Source organism: Electrona antarctica, assembly GCF_951216825.1.
Source record: "Electrona antarctica genome assembly, chromosome: 22".
Lineage (NCBI taxonomy): Eukaryota > Metazoa > Chordata > Actinopteri > Myctophiformes > Myctophidae > Electrona > Electrona antarctica.
The window spans coordinates 30,428,870-30,448,009 of NC_136805.1; the positions used below are offsets into that span (position 1 = coordinate 30,428,870).

Sequence of the window (19,140 nt, forward strand, 5' to 3'; positions counted from 1 at the left end):
TTGTTGAATGCGTTTGATGCAAGTTTGGTGAATGTACTTTGGTTGTCATAGAAAATATTTTGTTTCTGAAAAAGACAGTCATTTTGACAGCGTTCCCTATTTATTAAATGACTACAGTCACAGGTGAAGAGAGGTGCTTCATTAGGTTGTATCGAACTGTTTTCCTTCTTTACAGACTTCACACTTCATGTTCAGCTTTGTACAAGTGTGTCACAATCGGTTAATCAATTCAGTGTTTGTGCTTCTGCCAAAAATAATGCCTTGTTATCTTTTAACATCGCCTCACTAGCTGCCAGCTGGGCTGCTGTTCTGAAATTGCCTGAAGATGAAACATAATAGTCTAATCCACTGTTTCTCAACCAGCGGTCCATGGACGACTACTGGTACTCTATGGCATGGTTACAGGCGTTTTAACACTATAAAAAGATGGACACTCTCGCCTAACTGGCTGACATTTTCTCACCTACATGAAAATTTATTTTTGGTTTATTAAAGAGCTAGGATACAGGCTTTGTTTTAACCAACAAAACACTCTGAGTGTGTACAAATGGAACAAAATGGACCTGTAAGTGTCCATTTGGTTCCATACTCATATGGGGCCATTTTGGAACCCACTCAAGAACACTTTGCCCTTGCCAACATATTACAATTGTTCAACTAGCCGCTCTACATAAACATGTTGTGAGCTTGTAGATCGGCTATTTGAACTAATCAAAAATGTTTTTCAAAATAGTAAAACAGGCAAAGGAGTTTCCATACGTTGTTTGGTCGTATTGCAGTTGTTCATGTCGCAAAAACGAGGGCGAGGCTTGATTTTATAGGGCGTGCCAGATTGATTTCAGCCATCACATTTATCACTGCTAGTGATATTAAGGAAGGATCAGCTGTTTGGGATCTCTTCATAAATAATAATAATAATAAACTTTACCACCTTTCATGTCAAAAAATGCAACGCAAAGTGCTTTACAGGGCGGAAGAAGATAAAAACACAAACGTAAAGTAACAATTAAGCAAGCATATGTCATGCCGACGTGAGTGTACTCCAAAACAGACACTCGAATTTGAGGCAGATTTTACACTCCATTGATAAATGAGGGCCTTAGTGTTTCCAGTGAGCCAACATGCACAATATCAGCACCCCAAATCCGTTTGACTAGAATGGAACAGAGCCTTAATTAGTATCATCGGTAACACCTAAGGAAGTAGGGAAGGGGCCCAAATTCTAGTGTTGCGTCGATCTCTTCAGGTCCCACTAATTATGACTCTGGAACATATACCTCACCCAGGCTGTCTAATAGGCAACACCGGCAGTGGAGCCTATTAGACATGAGGATGAAAAGACATCATTCATACATTGTTGTGAGCAGGTGGGGTGGTCCTTGAGGATTATTTGAAATAATCTAGTGGTCCAGACTTTAAAAAGGTTAAGAATCACTGATCCGACCGATTAAACCGGAATGTTTGGGAGGAAACTGGAGAATGGCGTGTACCCAACAGCTCCCTTTCAATGTACAGGTGGTCTTCACAACATGCTGTGTTTTCAGAATATTCCTTGGCTCAAGTTGGCTGGGGATGTTTTATTTCCTCTTGTATGAAAGATTCCAATTCCCCTTGAAGCACAAGTTCAGTTTCTTTCTTTATTTTTTCTTCTCTGATTGCTTTCTCCTCTCCGTGTTGTCTCGGCTGTTTAAAGTTGTGCCCTCAATTTGTCAAGACTGCTTTTCACCAAGTCAGAAGAGAATGTATTTCCCTGCTGAGTACAAGACAGACGTCGAGTACAATAAAGACATCAATACATACATACATACAATACAAACATCTAGAAGGCACAATTGTACATACTTTGTTGAGGCTTGTGATTCAACGCATGGAATTCAATGGCCCAAACCACACCAAAGGGTTGAGACGGTTTTAACGTTAAGTCCTTGCAACCATTTGGACCCTTTGGTGTGTTTATGGCTTGAACTGCCAGAACTTTCATTAATGTGAAGTATTCGATGTGAAGTGCTTTTAGCGGAGTTATCCTTAAGCAGTTAACTGGATAGAGATTGTGTGTAATTTTGGACAACATTGCTTGAGGTATGAAAGTGCGTAATATTCATACTTCTGAGTTTCTAAGGTCTATAGACATTATAAGGAAGTGTCTGTGTACTGCTCTCATGCATTTATATAGACCTTATAAGGAAGTGTATGTGTACTGCTCTCATGCATTTATATAGACCTTATAAGGAAGTGTCTGTGTACTGCTCTCATGCATTTATATAGACCTTATAAGGAAGTGTCTGTGTACTGCTCTCATGCATTTATATAGACCTTATAAGGAAGTGTCTGTGTACTGCTCTCATGCATTTATAGACCTTATAAGGAAGTGTCTGTGTACTGCTCTCATGCATTTATAGACCTTATAAGGAAGTGTCTGTGTACTGCTCTCATGCATTTATAGACCTTATAAGGAAGTGTCTGTGTACTGCTCTCATGCATTTATAGACCTTATAAGGAAGTGTCTGTGTACTGCTCTCATGCATTTATAGACCTTATAAGGAAGTGTCTGTGTACTGCTCTCATGCATTTGTGTTCTCAGTGAAGACCTTCTTCACATCACATTGTGAACGTATGCATTCAGAATGAAGGTCAAGTTGACCTCACTTAGGGTTTAAGTGGCTATGTCATATCGACATGGAGCCAACATAATTATAGAAACTATAATGTGTACACAAACAAACAAACAAATACAAAACCCCAATTTACACAACAGTGCTGTCAAACAAGTCTGAGGCCGTTTATGGAATCTATGAAGAATGATCTGCAGCACAATGTTATACATGTATTGTGGGGTTTAGCTATTCCTGGCATACACAACACATGTCACTGTCAGGCAGAAACCTTATTTCATCTGTTTTTTTTACTTGACTGTACATCAGGGTTACTCAAAGTGGTGTCATGAGTCGTGACGCCAGTCCAGATAATATTTGGAATTCATCAATATCACTTCCATTTAACCACTTAGACCAGGGTGGGCAACTTTGACGATGGAGAGGCCCAGAGGGCCACATTGCATTTTAATGTTGTAACGCGTCGCAGTGCAATGCGCTTTGAGCTAGTAGATCAGCTATTTTTTGCTATATTTGAAATTAAATGCTGAATTTTTTTTTGCTATTTTGGAATTGGAATCCTGAAAAGAAACATTTTTATTTAATTTCAAATGCCTTTAATTATAGTTATGTTAACTTTATGAACTAAATACAAATACATTGGGCATAGAAAAGACAATTACATTTTAATGCTACTCATTAAGCTACTATTTTAGACTTGAGTAATTAAAGCTGGTCATGTTTGCAGCTGAAATAAATACTTCATCAGTATCCCAGTAATATTAAACTGAGGGCCACATTAACTAAGCATGCTTAAAGTGAATGGCACATCGAGTGGCAAATCGAGTGGCAAAGCAACATGCAAAGTGAGTTTAACATTGTTTAATGTCGTTTAATGCAATCAGATAGGACTTTTCTGTTTGGATGTATGGGCTGTCAAGGCCAGAAAGTAGTTTTTGCCACTCAGTAGGCATTCCTGCATAACTTCCGGGTTTGGCGATGATGTCACGCGCATACCCTCTATTGGCTGTTGGACTATTGGCTGTCGGACTATGTAGTCTGTACTGTACTGCCTCTCATCATGCACCTGTAGATGTGCTACAACGTAGTCTGTACTGCACTGTGCTCTGTGCTGGTGTTACACTAACACTAAAAACACAGTTTCCATCATGCACCTGTGCACACTGCACAGTGTGAAGCTCAACAGCGCCACTTTGTCACCTGTTGGTATACTCTAAACAGACACACATTGCTGTTCCTTGGAGTGGCTGCACCACTCGAAAATAATAATAAAAATAAAGAAATAAAATAAACACCCCTAAGAATGGATGGATGGCTGGATGCAATAGCAATAACTAGAAGAAGTGCCCTTCTGGGCACAGGTCTCCACCAGGAGGATAGGACTGTGTGAGATGTTTGGCAAAATGTTTAGGATTAATATAAACATGTTTTTGAGGCATTTTGTTCCAAAAATGTGTTTTGCAAAAATCAACCTGTTGGTGGCGCTATAACAGGCCAATGTGAAAAGGGTGGGATATATTCCTCAGCCTAGTAAGAAAATGTGTGAAAGATTTCACGTAAATTGCATGCTGCGTTCATGATTTGAGGCTTTTGTTCAAAACGGGGCAATCTTGCAAACTGTGAAAGCTAATTATAGCCAATTAGGATGGAATATGAAATATCGGACAGATCCGACTTGAGCACATGACCATAGAGATAGTGTGTAACGATTTGTGAGATTTTTGGACAGAATCTGGAGGAGTAATATCAAAAAATGTGTTTTACAAAAGTCGGCCTCCTGGTGGCGCTATAAAAGGCAGATGCGGAAAATGCAGGTCAACGGTTTGTCCTTGGCCTCTAGGGAGTGTGCATGCAACGTTTCACGCAGATCGGTGCAGTTTTAGGTAAAACATATGAAAAGCTGCCTCATGGTGGCGCTATAACAGGCCGTTCTGGAAAATGTGGGGCAGAGGTTCATCGTTGGCATCCAGGGAGTGTGTGTGCAAAGTGTGGCATCGACCGGGTTAACGGTGCCGGAGATTAGCTGGTAACGGACGGACGGAAGGACACACACACGGACACACGGACGGACACACACACGGACGGAGTGCAAAACATACTCTCTCCCCATGCCTTCGGCCTGGTGGAGACAAAAATTAGATGTGGGTCTTGGTTTTAGCAGCTGCGACAAAAATGTGCAGGCACAATTAGCAGATACAATATACCATGAAGTGCAGTGCAACATAAATATCTGGCATGTAACCAGCAAATGGAGGCTACCTCTGGACACACAGGTTGATGTGAATGAATAGCCTGTTATGTTAAAACAATTTAGCTAATGGACAGTCTTTGTGTTTGGCCAAAGTGGATCAATTAGGACCGTGATTGCTCAGTCAATGGTTAGTGTCCAGTGGATTATATTGTCTCCGTCTGATGGAAACCTCATATCTCCACATCCCATCTCCACGTTTCTTTTTAGGAGAACAGGCAAATATACAAATTAACACATCATAAATATAAATAGTCAAAGATAATCAAAATAACAAAAGTAACAAAACGGTAATATACAAATACATGTATGATATGCATACTGTACATATGTGAAGCACAAAAATAATAGGGAAAATTACCTATTGATTTATTGATTGATTGAATACTTTAATAGACAGAACTGTTAACAGCACGAGGTACAGTCAGACATTAGGGCTAAAAGGATAACACTAAAAAGTCCTAGACATGTGTTTCCATTGAGGTTCTATATGTGTTCAAAGCATCAACAAAAATACACAACAAATATAAATACTATACTGTATGACCTGCTATAACATCATCCAACATAATGTATGAAGATATAATAGTGCATCGCCATGTTTCAACTTTTTTAAATGAATCCCCCTACTTCATCATACGTGTAGAAAAGTGTTGCACTCTTGTGAAAATAGTGAACATAGCAGATGTACAAGCTCACAGCGCGGAGCTTGTGGATTGGCTATTCTCACTGTTTTAAAACATTTTAACCTATTTCAACTGGGAAAGAATCTGCCATTTTAACCACTTTAACTATTATTGTATTATTTGGCTATTCAAAATAGTGCCACTCTGAGCTTGTGGATCCGTTTTTTGTTTTGTTGAAAAATGGAAAATCTTTGAATATAATGCATTTCTAAAGCAAACATGTTTGACTCAAATCTTTGCTTCTGGGGGTCCCAGGAAGAAAAATATTTTGATATGGGCATCCGCGGCCAACCAAATACCTATCATTTGTGGGGTCCTTGACATGAAAATGTTTGAGCACCACGGATATAGGTTTTTCGGAAAACGATTCAGAAGACATTCGTAGAATTGACCTCATGTCTTAATGGGTTGAAATGATTGTGTTGAAATGGTGGTTTTGGACATACAAGGTTTCCACCCGACAGAGACGATGTACAGTATAGCTGCAGCATCCTGAAAGCCATGGGGTTCAATGTAAATCACTCAGCAGAGCAGACAGTGCTAATGACAATGATTGATCTCTGTTGTTGTGGAGCGCAGCATCATGCTACATGGATGTAATACAAAACAACCATAATAATTAAAATGTATAGGGATGCGTTTTATTTTTCGATTATTGATTAGCCTAATGACATAATCAGGAAGCATGTTTTCTACATACAAAAATTGATTGTGTTGAAAGTGTTATTTTAGACTTTGTTGCACACAGCACAACAGTGTCGTGAAAGATTTGTGAATAATTGTGAAAGTGCGCTGACAAGCTAACCAGGCAAATCGGCAAATTGATTATTTTATTAAATTCTCAGTTGATCATTTTTGATAAATTAAATTGATTAGTTCAATAGTCAAATGCCTGGGATTTAAGTGCAAACTCTGTTCTCTGTTCGATAGATAGATAGATAGATAGATAGATAGATAGATAGATAGATAGATAGATAGATAGATAGATAGATAGATAGATAGATAGATAGATAGATAGATAGATAGATAGATAGATAGATAGATAGATAGATAGAGCAGTGGTTCTCAAAGTAGCAGGCCGATTTTTTACCACCTTTGAACAGCAACAATGTGTTTTTCTTGCATTTTCTTTAAGGTAGTAAAAGTAAGTAAGTCAATACGTATGCGTGAATGTCCGAGTCCAGTGTCTTCATTAAATATTCATGCATGAGCCAACATAAGCCTACCAGTCCATTGTGATGAGGTGAAGTGATATGGATCGGTCTATGGAATATAACTCATTAGCATTCCAAAAAAGGCCCAGTTGATTTATGATGCAGCCAGCGTCACATTCAATGGAACTGTCATTCATATCCGTTCAAAAACCAAATAAAACCCTTCCCATTCCGCCCAGGAAATGCAATATGCAATATTTTCATAACCATATTCTAGGATATCATACATTAAAGATGGCAGAGTACCGTATATCGTCGCCGTCTGGCAGAAACCTTGTATTTCCTTATTTCAAATTTTTATGTTTTCTCCTAAATTATTAAAGTGATGATCTACAATATTTAGCTCAAGACAATTATTAGTGATCTACAAGCTTGTAGATCTGCTATTTTATCTTATACAACATTCTGAAAGTGAAAGCCCTTAACCGCTTGAGACCTCTAGACTTGTTTTTTCCTCTTGGTGAAGAGGAAGTGACTTAAATGACAAACGGAGAAAAATATATATAATAATACATGTATTTCTAAAACCACACAGATAATATAAATGGCATGATATATTCACAACAGGAAAAATAAATAAAAATGACAATGAAGATGAAGATGAAAGAAACAACCGATAAGAGAAAAAAGAAAATAGCGCACGCGTGCACAATTATAGGTTTAACTGGAATAAGTCTTATGGATGATGACCGGGCAAGGAGAATCTCTCTAGACCTCTAGACAGTTAGTAAGCTGGACCTGACTACCGGGACAATGTTATTATTTATTAGCTTGTAAATCTGCAATTTCTTTAGGATAATAATAATGTTGAACCAATGAAAAATATGACCAAGAGCTTGTAGTTAATAAACAAGAATAACTCCATTTGATCCATTGGAACACTGGTTATGTTATTTTATGTCGTTTCCTTCAAAGTAACGTTTTTTGTTCATTCAAAGTTCCCACCTGACAGCGAAGACATACTGTAACATGGATGTGGCATGATTTCTGAATTTAGTGTCTTAATAATAATTGCAGCTACAAGGAGGTGATCTATGGTATAGTACCAATTACTTAAGCCCCCCCCCCCCCAGAGGAGAGTAGAACAAAAAAGATCCATTACATGGCTGATGGCTGTTACTTGAACTTATAGAGAGCAGCTAAAACAAATGTAAAATCTATAGAGAAATTAGCTACAGGAAGAGAGCTTAGAATTAATTCACACCAGTGCTGCTTTTATTGCCACAAAAACTGCTTCTCTCAGCACAGCCTAATGTTTAAATTTATACCCCGCCGCATGGCTGTGTCGAGCACCGGGAAATAGCCGATGTACGAGCTATTGTGGGCTCGTAGATCGGCTATTCCCGGCACTCGACGCCAACGGCGTGCGGCAAAGTAATTCGGCTCTATGCGACAAATTTACGATGATATCAATTTGGTCTGATGTGTCCCTGAAGAAGGCTTCCAAGCGCTTGCACCGCAAGAGTAGCAATTTGCATGGGTGGATTTATTAGGGGCTGATCGATATATGGTTGTACAATAAATGTATATATAGTTGGAACATCGTCTGTCCTGATGACTCTGTGCCTCCCCGGCATCCTGTAATCCAATCTACTCCACAGGCCACACTTTTTTTTTCTTTTATCCCACAATTTTTTCACCCAATGTCAATTATCTAATCATGTAATCCATGGGCGCTACACTCCCTCTGCCAACCTGGGGAGAGCAATGGACTGACATGCCGCTTCTTTTCACCTGACAAGGGGGGCAGTTTAGATATCAGGATCACTGCATGTTTTTTGTGAGGGTATACCTAACCTAGGGGACATGGGGAGAACATCCAAACTCCATACAGAAAGGCCCTTTCACCACCCCACCTATAGTATGGGGACTGATGATGCGGAGGAGAGCACACACCCACAGCGTCCCCAGCGGGAATCAAACCCAGATCCTTCTAGCTGTGAGCCGACAGTGCTACCGACTGCACTACTGCGTCCCCTAACACAGGGTTAAAGCCACACCTTACTGATGCACCAGTTTCATTCATTCATTTAAAGCCATGTCACTTTTTTTTTTTAAAGAATAAAGTGTCATTCTGACCGTATGGTAGAGTATGTTGATACAATATAACTTGTACAATTGGGATTGAGGGGTGGTTGCATTTTGTCTCCCTGCTCTTCTATTGGGACATGTGAGATTGTGTCAAAGGTCATGTCTCACCTAGACACAGGATCTCGGATCTGACACAAATTTTGACCTGGTGGTCAAAATACCCAGGACCTTGTCTTACTTTTATTGTATTTATTGCATTGCATAGCGCATTGTTTTTTTGTTTTGTTTTTAATTTGTCTGTCTATTTATGTCTGCTTCTGGTGTTTCTTTGTGTAAAATGTCCAGACAAATATCTCTTATACACTTTTTTGTTTTACCTGGTAAAGCATCCCGGTTGAATTCACATTATCATGTGTCTTCTCTTCTGAGGACCGGTCTGGCCACAAGTGCTGCGTGGGCAGTTCGCAGAAACTGTGGACGAGCCAATCAGCGTCTGTCAATCACAGCACCCTGAGCATGAGCGCAGACTCTGATTGGCTTTTCCATTTTTTGGTTTCTGCTAAAGGCCCACCCAGCGCTTTGGCCAGGGGATATATTGGGCAATGGGCATATGAGCTTCAGTAGGTATCCTACCTGAAATGGTGCTTTTTTTTGGTTTTTCTTTTTTTTTGTAATTCAAATGTTTATTTTTTCAAAATGGTGCCTTCTTGACAAATTACAATGTACTTCACATTCAACAGTGTTGGAAAGTAACTAAGTACATTTACTCAATTACTGTACTTTTGTAGTTTTTGTTTTTCTTTACTGGAGTATTTCCAATTTTCAATACTTTTACTTCTACTCATCTCGGCTATTTGAAAATAGCCGATCTACAAGCTCACGACACATCGCATGTCATGAGCTTGTAGATTGGCTTGTAGAAGGATTTTATACATTTAAAATGTGTGAAATGGGACATTCTGCATATCAAGTACTTTTACTTTTGGTACTTTAGGTATCCTATACTTTGATGACAATACTTTTGTACTTTTACTCTAGTAAATTTTGAATTCTGGACTTATTCCTACATTGAAGTAGCCTATTGATACTTACTAAAAAAGAAAAGAAAATAATAAAACAATAGCAATACCTTTTCCACCAATGACATTCACCCATTCACACACACGGCAGAGAAAAGCATGCAATCCACCAACCTGCTCATTACCTGCAGTCAGGGATGCAGTGCCTTGCTCAATATAAACACTGACATGGAGCTGGGGGAGTCGGGTATCGAACCTGGAACCTTCGGATTCCAAGACGGCCGCTTTACCTCCTAAGCCACTGCCGGCAACCAAAGCACTGGTGGAAAAAGCAATAAAATGTTTTACTTATAAGTAAAAGTATCAACACTGCAATAGAAATACTCTAGTAAAAGTCCGTAATTCAACATTTACTTGAGTATCGGCTTCAAAATGTACTTAAAGTAGGCTACCAAAGTAATCATTATGCATCACCTCGCTACACATTGTGACCTTGTGGATCGGCTAATTTCAAACGGCCAAAATGTAAATGTATACAGGGCTGAAGTGGTTACTGTATAGCCTGGCTAATCCAGACTCAAATCACACTGTCGTGTGCCGGCAGGCCATTTGTTTTTGCCAACAGCTGATTCGGTCTGGCTTATTAGCCAGGAGAGTTACTGTATGCTTAGTTTTTAATCAAAATTACAAAGTTACAAAGTAACAAAAGTTAAAAAATAAATGTAGTGGAGTAGTTGGATCCGAGATGTAGTGGAGTAGAAAGAAACGTATTGGGAAGTGGAAATACAGTACAAATACCTCAACATTTTACTTAAGTATAGGTACTTAAGTAAATCCTACTTTACTTTCCACCACTGTGACCTAGTTACAGTGTAAACATACTAATAGATTGATTCAAAAATGTTTTATTCATTAAAATAAGTTCAGCATTGCTGCTCAATGCTAATTTGAAACTCCAAGCTAGTCTCTGAACCAAATTCAGTCTAAACTAGAAAAAGTGCCCCTCGGGGCACAGGTCTCCACCAGGCCAGGTCAGGTTGTGGCCTCCTGGTGGCGCTATAATAGGCCAATGTGAAAAGGGTGTCATTTGTTCTTACACCATTGATGGCAATTGGATGATTTGAGGCATTTTGTTCCAAAAAGGTTTTTTGCAAAAATCCACCTGTTGGTGGTGCTATAACAGGCCAATGTTAAAAGGGTGGGATATATTCCTCAGCCTAGTAGGAAAGTCTGTGAAAGATTTCACGTAAATTGCACGCTGCGTTCATGATTTGAGGCTTTTTGTTTCAAAAGGGCCAATCCTGCAAACTTTGAAAGCCAATGTTAGCCAATTATGATGGAATATGAAATATCGGACAGATCCATCTTGAACACATGACTATAGAGATAGTGTGTAACGATTTGCGGGATTTGGACAGAATCTGGAGGAGTAATATCAAAAAATGTGTTTTTCAAAAGTCGGCCTCCTGGTGGCGCTATAACAGGCCATTCTGGCAAAATTTGGCATCGACCGGGTTAACGGTGCCGGAGATTAGCTGTTCACGGACGGACGGACAGAGTGCAAAACATACTCTCTCCCCATGCCTTCGGCCTGGTGGAGACAATTAATTGAGTCAGTGTTGGAGCTACTTTGAAAATCAGCATGATCAAACATAATTCAATGTAAACACCAGCGATACATGTATGAAGGCAAGTCAAAGCCTCTTTCTCTCTCTTTCTGACTTTCTAAAAATGTTTTACTTTATTAACCAGATGTTAAAACAAGAGAGAGAAGCAGACTAGAGGCTGCACCTGACCACAAGTGACGATACTGCCATCTTGTGGTAAAGATGGATCATATGTGTGATGACTTTGAGCTGTTTAATGCTTGTTTTTGAAAGTCACAACTAACTTTCACAAGGTCTGATTATGATATATGTTTTTGATGGTTCCATTGCAATATACTGTAGTCTAGTGCGAGCCCAAAGTTGTAGTAGATCGTCTCTTTTCTGTACTTTTGCACGACACTGTTGTATGATCCACCACGTGTCCAAATAATGCACACTAATTACCAAATCTGCTATTTTGCCAATCTTTTGCACATTTGATTTCTGAATGCCCAAATTAGGGATGCCAAGTTGAAAGCGGGTAAATAAAGGGATAGAACTTTCAACTTCAAAATGACTTTTTTCCCCCTATTAATTACTTACCCTAAGACTTGAATTCATGGATATTTTGTTTTTTTGTCGCATTTCTAAGCCAATTATTTGCGTTTGCGATCTGCTTGTATTAAACAACGTTAAACTCACCAACATTGAAGCTTGAATTACCCTCTTTCAATCTGCCGAGCTTTTGTTTCATAAAAATCCACCGTAGGCTAGACATTACTCATAACTTATGAGTCATAACTTATGACTCATAACTTATGAGCAACTTTCTGTCAAGAAATACTGTGCAGGTGATTCTGTGCTGGAGTTTGGAAGCACTCGTCGAAGTCACTATAAACGGCATGCGTACCACTTGTTTCGAATTTGCACATAATGCAGCAGGCAGCAGCGCGACCCGTTAGAAATAACGAGTGCTTCCAAACTGCAACACTTAGAAAAAGAATCACATGCACAGAATTTATTTTTCTTGACAGAAACATAGTCTACGGTGGATTTTTTTGAAAAAAAGCTCAGCAGATTGAAAGAGGATAATTCACGCTTGGCCTAGAGCTGCAATGTTGGTGAGTTTAACGTTGTTTAATACAAGCAGATCGCAAACGCAAATTGGATGAATGGGGAGTCAATGGAGGGTATTGCAACTCTAGATTAATCTGCAAATCGCGGCTACCTATAGGCTACTCTCTAATGGAGACAAAAAGGAGACTCTTTGTGTTTTGGGTACCTCCAACGTAATCAAAAAAGTCAACCAAAGAACAAGATTCCTTTACAGGATCTCCTCACTGGTCAACAAAAACACCTTGAAGACCTTAACAGGAGCCCTCGTACAATGTTTCTTTGACTATGCATGCACCTCCTGGTACCACAGCACCTCAAAGGCCCTTAAAACTAGGCTCCAGACCCAAAACAAACTGGTCAGGCTCCTACTTGGCCTCACCCCTGCCCACTTTGACAGACTGGGATGGCTTAGGGCCGATTCATACTCCTATTTTACCGCTGTTTCGGCGCTGTAGTGCCGAAATGATTTCGGCTCGTCAGAAATTTTCAGTAGCACCGAAGAGCCGACTTTAGGACGGTACCCGCCCCCCCGAACCTCAAATGACGTCACATTGTAGGCTCTACAGAGCCGAACCGACTTTTATTCGGCTCTAAAATAGGAGTATGAATCGCGCCTTAGGGTCAACGACAGAGTACAGCATCTTGCAATGGGTCTGGTCCACAAGATTCGATACTCCACCAAGATACCCATGTACCTGTCTAGATACTTCCTTAATGTTAACAAAGTCCACACCCAGAACACCAGAGGGAGTGCAACGAACCATGTACAACCCAGATTCGGCACAAACAAGGCACCAAAATGTGGAACACCCTACCAACAGTCATTAAGACATGCAAATCCCTTGACTCCTTCAAAACCGCTCTCAAACGGCACCTACGGCTGCAATTCGAAACTGGCCCCCGTAAAAATCTGAATCGCCCCCCCCCCCCACCCCATTTTTACCCCTCACTGTATATGTTTCTTTTCCCTTTTTACCTCTATGGTGAATTCCTGTTCTGTTCTTTGACTATATATATAAGTGTCTATTTGTACGTCTCTAAATGTTTTGATGAATTGAACATGGTGGACCCTCTTGTAAACAAGTGTAATGCTTAATTGGGTCGTCCACTCACAGTTAACAGTCTTTGTATTGAGTTTGTGCTTGAAATGTACTGTAATTCTGCAAACTGTTAATAAATATTTCAATCAATCAATCCACTGCTGGTCATCAAATTATTGAATGCGACTAAAACAAACAAACAAAATAATACTATAGTTCAAGTCTCCTGTGGAGTAATCGATAGAAGAAAAATCTTTGGGTTAACTATATGTGCGGAAGTTGGAACTATCCCTTTAATGTTGTTGATACCATGGCAGAGGCATCAGTCAGCAGTGGCATATAATTCCTTATCGTCAGGTGTCCAACTGTTGCAATTAAGATATTTAGTCTCACGCTATTCTTGTGTGACACAGACACTCTTGTGCACTAATTTATGAAGGAAAATGCCGAATTATATGGAGATGCAAGGTTTCCGCCCGACAGTGGTGATTGTAGCTGCATGGTAGGCCTACATGGATCGAGACTGCTTCAAGAGAAAAGGTAACAACAAACCAATTATTTTGGAGCTTTGGCCTCTTGCTGGCTCGATCAGTCTTCCTTGTTTGAAAATGTTTACACCATTTCCTCATTTTCCTGTCCTCGCCAACCAACCAACACTCCTGCAGTCCTGCTAAGCTTTCTGTCATTGGGTTGAGAGCAAAAACAATACTGTCACGTACCGTGCATGTTTGTGTACAAACACGTTACCCAAGTGGTACAGTGTACTCAAAACCACAGCAGCCAGTTTGACATGAAACACAGCCAGGTGTTAACAATGTCAAGTTAATTAAGGTTGAGCTCCACGTCAAATGGAGTCTATTTGTGCAATAGAGATGTGCAGCACGCACTGGAAAACACTGCTACATGGAACTGAGCCTCAATTATGTTGATTGATTAAATCATCTGCTATCTATGTGAACAAAAATAATCAAAATAACAAGATTATAATGTGTAAAAAGAAAATCAAAACATTGCCATAGACAAGACAAGACCAAGTGTTTGACACATTTGTCTGTGTACAGACATATTGACCCCATCCCCCTCCCTATGTATACACCCACGCTGTACAGTATGGCCACATACAGCAGAGTGTGTGATATTCTCTCTCTCTCTCTCCCTCTCTCTCTCAAATGGCACTAATTAGCAGGTGAATCTGAGCCGCTATACCCCACATGAACAGTAGGGGTCAGTGTTGCACCACCATGAAGGGGACAAAAAACACAGCAGCAACATTTCCCTGAATTGAGGTGTGTGTGTGTGTGTGTGTGTGTGTGTGTGTGTGTGTGTGTGTGTGTGTGTGTGTGTGTGTGTGTGTGTGTGTGTGTGTGTGTGTGTGTGTGTGTGTGTGTGTGTGTGTGTGTGTGTGTGTGTGTGTGTGTGTGTGTGTGTGTGTGTGTGTGTGTGTGTGTGTGTGTGTGTGTGTGTGTGTGTGTGTGTGTGTGTGTCACACGCACTCACACGGCTGCCATTGTCTCATCACCGCGGGTCATCCTGGATATAATGAGTTATTTTTGGAGGGTTATATATCTTTGCGGCCTCCATTGTCTCTTCCTCCTTTTAATTGGGTCCGGTTGAGATTGACAAGGAAGGCTGACAGAAGCGCTGGCGTGTGGAACCGAGCTTGTTTACTTTCCTCCGCGTGCGGCTACTTCATATGACAGTCAGTGGTGGTGGAAAGTACATTTACTCAAGTACTGTACTTCAGTGGAGTATTTCCATTCTCTGATGCGTCACACTTCTAACTCCACTACACCTCAGAGGCAAATATTGTACTTGTTATCTTCTTTTCTTTCTTTTTTTACTACAATTATGTGACATATTTTTAGATTTGGAATCGAGAATAGTCCTACTACAAAACACTAACCACTCAAGCATACAATAGGGCAAGTGTAAGTGGTTAATGTCGGAAATATAAATGTATTCTATCGAAAAAATGGAAATAATTAAACTTGGTCAAGCAAAATCTTGATACATTTGAGTAGGCTACATTTACATTGTTACATGAAGTATATTTTGATGCCAATACTTTTTGTATTTAAAAAAAAAAAAGTAATACAGGCATGCAGAGTACCTTGTGGTATTGTTACTATACTTTTACTTTAGTAAATAACATCACAGTGCTTCTTCCGCCACGGTTTGGCAGGCAGGCAGGCACACTGGCAGTCCGGCACACACACACACACACACACACACACACACACACACACACACACACACACACACACACACACACACACACACACACACACACACACACACACACACACACACACACACACACACGAGACTACAGAGTGAAGGGAAGTGCTGCTTCTATAAGGAATAGCCTTGCTTCCTGTTGCTGTATGGCATGGTTGCCTTCAGAACGTTCACAGTGGCTTTGTTGTTATGAATGATTGAACTGTCTTCATACTGTATATTTATTCATGTTTGAGACTGTATACTAGACAGTCTGTTTTCCAGAGTTGGATATTATATATAGTATATTATGTGCTCAAGTACTGTACTTAAGTAAACATTTAAGACATTTTTTACTTTACTGGAGTATTGTTGTTGCCTTGTGACGCATTGCGAGCTTGTAGATCTATTATAAGTAACATTTATTAATTGACGTAGATCAACGCCAATGGTGTTTTATGTCTTAATTATATCTTACACCCCCCCCCCCCCCCCCACACACACACACACACACACACACACTTTGAGTGGCAGGTATGCCCACGCATCCACTCAGAGACTTCTTCACATGTGCCCAGGGACACATTAGCACATCATGAACTCTATGCATCTGTGCACTCACTACATGACATCATGCACACCTCATACTGAGGACTGCAGTCGACAGGGGATGTAAGCTTTTTGGTGTTATCCTTTGGATTATGGGTCAGATGTAGTGTTGATTTTTTTGACAAACGATGAAAATATTTGTCTAGAGCACTTCCAATTTGCAATTAATTTCCTTTTACTCCACGACATCTCAAATATTGTACTTTTACTCCTACTCGTAAGCTAGCCAATCTACAAGTAGATCTGCTACTTTCAAAGGATTTTTATTCCTTTTAGAAATGATATACTGTAAATGGATTGCATGGATGCATGTATTGAGCACTTTTCTCCAAAGTGCTTTACATTACAATGTACTTCACATTCACTCATACACACTGACGGCAGAGGAAACCATGCAAGGCACCAACCTGCTCATCCGGAGCAGTTTGGGGTTCAGTGTGTGTGTCTTGCTCAAGGACACTTAATGACACTTAATTTGCCAGGAGGAGACGGAAATCTAACCTGGAACCTTCGGATTCCAAGACGGCCGTCGGCCGCTCTACCTCCTGAACCACCGCCAATTTGAAAATGTGTGAAATGGGACCTTATGCAGAATGAGTACTTTTACTTGTGGTACTTTAAGTACATTTTGATGCCAAAACTTTTGTACTTTTAATTCTTCAAACCCTTCACCCAAAGGGGCTTAATGATGAACTGTTACTAAACGTCATGTTATAAGTTTGCATGTTTTTCAGTGTCTCATCACCCTTAACTCTTTGAGAGTTTCAAGGATTTCTATATAGTTTGTAGACTTCTCTATGGCAGAATGGCGTTTTTGAATGATTTATTGAAAATTCTCTGTTGTGAATGTGTGACAACGAAAGACCTTCAGAGAAAGCTTGACTTGTCTGCTTCCAGGAAAAAAATGAACTGAGTTGATAAAATGTTTAGTTCTTGTGTTGGAAGCCATTTAAAAGAGCCTGCATTTACACTGTTTCTGTTTCTAGGACAACCAAAAAAAGTTATGCCCGGTTGAAGTTTTATTTTCTAAATAACTTTTTTTCTGCTGGGCATACATAGCCATGCAATATCTCATTTTAAAGGGTGAGTTGTCTAGTTCAATTAAAATAAAATAAAAAGTTTCTCACATGTACCACTGTAGATATTTTGCCATCTATAAATAGCATGGTCAGTCATGATCAATCTGACCTATCCAGCTAAAAGTCCCCATAGCTCTGAAATTGGAACATCATATAAACTCAATTCTTTTTTGGGGTAAAATTAGACATTCTAACGCACATTTTGATATATACCATGTTTACATAGTCTTACCAGTACCTTGTCTATTCATGCATGTATCTCAAAAACCTGTTATGAAGAAACACAGTTTTGATAAAAAACACATCCAAGGACATTGTTTTGATATGACTTGGTGCCCATGATATGTATCAAAATATAGACTTGAATGTATACTGTATTATAAAAAAGAAATTGAGTTATTACCATCTACCGTTACAGAGTAAATCACAGTTGAAACTTGCTTAGTCATATACAATAAACCTCACAATAGTGAACAAAATAGTCATGACAGGTCTAACTCATTGTAAAAGCGTCTTTTATTTTTTACGACTACTAACATAATAAAATGATAAATATTACAGAAAATAAATAGGCCTACATACAAAACAGTTACTCCTCCCCTAGCTCTGATCCATAGCTCTAAATGCGCATTTAGAGCTATGGATCAGAGCTACTCCTCCCAAATGTCCCCAAACCCAGTCCTTGACGGTGTGTGTGTGTGTGAGTTAACCTGACTCCGCCATATGGGGCAGCAGAGTGTACACTGTGTTCCCCCCTCCTGCTCCCATCTGGGAACTCTCAGGCAGACTTGATGCCCGGCCACAAAACGGCCTGGCCAATCAGCAGCAGCTTCTAGCAACTTCTAGCAGCAGCTTCTAGCTTCTACTAGCTGCTGCTGATTGGCCAGGCCGTTTTGTGAGCAACTTCGCTTCTAGCTGCTGCTGATTGGCCAGGCCGTTTTGTGGCCGGGCATCAAGTCTGCCTGAGAGTTCCCAGATGGGAGCAGGAGGGGGGAACCCAGTGTACTCTCTGCTGCCCCATCTGGCGGAGTCAGGTTATGTGTGAGTAGGCTAAATAAAAAAAACACCCAAAAACTGCCCCCCCTGAAATGAATGAATGAATGAATCCGGTTCAGTGTCGGAGAACGCCATCGCAGTCTTGACTCTTCATCCTCCTCCTCCTCCTCCTCATCTGATGCCAGTTCTAAATATATAAAAAGAAATAAACCTTTTAGCTGTAGTCAGTGCACGCTACTATTACATGGCGTTTTACCCGGCTGCTGGCGATCAATGATTTTATTGTGCAGTGTCTTTGTGGGCCGAGTCGTGGCATGACAAATACAAATAGATGCTTGTATAAGTAGTATCACGATAAAATAATATGGCAACGTTAGAATGAAACACCAATGAGTGATCGGTGGTAATGTAGCTAGCTGCCCAGGGTATATCCAGCACCATTGCGTCGCAATCATCCAGCAACATTGGTACTGGCTATTGCCCGGGCTTGTGGCCCGGCCAATAGCCAGTACCATTTGTGCAGTGTTTGTTAGCAACTACTACTAGCCAACAGCCAGTGGAATGTGGTGACGTGATGGTGCTGGATATACGCTGGGCAGCTACATTACACGCGATCACTCATTGGTGGTGTCATTCTAACGTCGCCATATTATTTTATCGTGATACTAATTATACAAACATCTATTT

The 19,140-nt window shown here is 40.1% G+C and overlaps 1 long non-coding RNA gene across 2 annotated transcripts; it reads right to left on the minus strand.

Moving 5' to 3' along the window:
• Positions 1 to 116: 116 nt before the first annotated feature.
• On the minus strand, positions 117 to 14,301 carry LOC306914930. Of its 2 annotated transcripts, none has more exons than XR_013788759.1 (3): positions 14,105 to 14,301; positions 9,996 to 10,129; positions 117 to 1,753 (listed from the first exon to the last, which is right to left on the minus strand). It is a non-coding gene; the product is annotated as an uncharacterized lncRNA (long non-coding RNA). The 2 variants fall into 2 exon arrangements; XR_013788760.1 differs by having other exon boundaries at positions 9,985 to 10,129.
• Positions 14,302 to 19,140: the final 4,839 nt, after the last annotated feature.